The sequence below is a fragment of the Zingiber officinale genome, chromosome 2B, assembly GCF_018446385.1.
Source record: "Zingiber officinale cultivar Zhangliang chromosome 2B, Zo_v1.1, whole genome shotgun sequence".
NCBI lineage: Eukaryota > Viridiplantae > Streptophyta > Magnoliopsida > Zingiberales > Zingiberaceae > Zingiber > Zingiber officinale.
This window is the reverse complement of record NC_055989.1, coordinates 43,272,420-43,274,046: the sequence shown is the minus strand read 5'-3', so window position 1 is coordinate 43,274,046 and position 1,627 is coordinate 43,272,420. Positions and strand designations below refer to the sequence as shown.

At 41.1% G+C, this 1,627-nt stretch overlaps 1 non-coding gene across 1 annotated transcript; it reads right to left on the bottom strand.

Moving 5' to 3' along the window:
- Nucleotides 1–218: 218 nt before the first annotated feature.
- On the bottom strand, nt 219–324 carry LOC122049987. The gene has a single exon (XR_006131212.1). It is a non-coding gene; the product is annotated as a small nucleolar RNA R71 (small nucleolar RNA).
- Between the last annotated feature and the right edge of the window lie 1,303 nt (nt 325–1,627).

Here is a 1,627-nt window from a genome sequence, read left to right as displayed (position 1 = left end):
AGACCCTAATCAACACTTAGATGTCTTTTATGAAATATGTGGGACAATGAAAATGAATGGTGTTCCTTCAGAAGCAGTACGGTTATTATTATTTGGGTTTTCTTTGAGAGATAGGGCCAAGCAATGGTTGAATTCTTTGGCTCCCAACAGTATCACCACTTGGGAACAATGTGAGCAACAATTCCTTGATAAATTCTATCCCCCAAGTAAAACTGCTCATATGAGGAATTTGATTGCAAGTTTCAAACAAGCTGACTCAGAATCTCTATTTGAAGCTTGGGATAGATACAATAGTATGCTCAGACAATGCCCTCACCACGGTTTGGAAAGATGGTTAGTGTTGCATACTTTCTATAATGGTATTAATTATCATACCAAAGTGTCCCTTGATTCAGCTGCTGGAGGGGCACTCATGAATAAAAATTTAGATGAAGCTGAGGAAATCATAGAGAGTGTAGCACAAAATCATCATCAATGGGCAAATGAAAGAAGTGGTGGTCATCCTTCAATAAACCCAATAACAAAAGCATCAGGAAAGTTTGATGTTGATGCAGTGACTTTATGTAACGCCCGAAAATTCTCAAAACAATTATTAGAAATATCCTGGTATTTTTCTAGAATTTTAGGATATTTGTACAGAATTTTTAGAGTAGCGGAAGTAGTAAAAATAAATAGAAAACGAAAATAGTCTACGCGGGAATTGAACCCAAGACCTATTGGGTCATACGACTTATAGCGGACTCTAGTAACCAAGTGAACCCAGCAGGGCCGTGCTGAAAGGAAAGGGAATCAATTAAATTTATATTAGAATTGGGTGAAATTACCCACTTAATATAAATAGGAATTAATAAGTGTGGAGATAGGATTTTTAATCGGCAACTTCTCTTTTCCTCACCCTAGCCACGCCGCAACCCTCCCTTCTCCTCTCCTTCTCTCGGCGCCAACCACAAGAACAAGCAAGGGTTCTGTCCCAAGGGTTCCAAGGGCAAATTCCGGCGACGACTTCGACACGTGGACGCTCCCCACCGCGAGAGGAATGCTTAGACGCGAGAAGATCGTCGAAAGGATCGTCTCCTCCGGAAATCTAACGATTAGAATCGTAAGAAAATCCGAACAGGAGGTAAGAAACCCCTCACCTGCAGTATAAGTAGCTTTTCGTAAGATAGAATGCTTTTAAATTAGCTATATGTAGATTTTTCGACGCATAGGGTGTATTTAACCCTCCTCGCAGATTTAGGGATTTAGTTGAGCACCTCTAGATGGGCCAGACACGTTTACTCCTTTCAGTTGGAGATTCTAGACGTCGTCGGGTGCCTAGAGGTGGTCTCCCTAGTAGAGGGGAGAGTTGGAGCACAATAAGTGTTCGATAAAATGCTTAGCTCAGTAAAATGCTACAGTAAGCATTTTTAATAGCTCAGTAAATGTAATAGAAGCATTTAAAATAGCTTAGTTAGTCTTGCTATAGCATATATGGGTCTGCGGTCCAATGGGTGGGCACCCACAGTCGCCTCTAGGTTCAGATAACCTAGTAAAAGCAAGATAAATTAGTTAGCTATGATCCAGTATTTTACTTTCAGTAGAGGCACTGTACGGGACTAGATGTCCTTGGGCTGGGCTCCCATAGTCG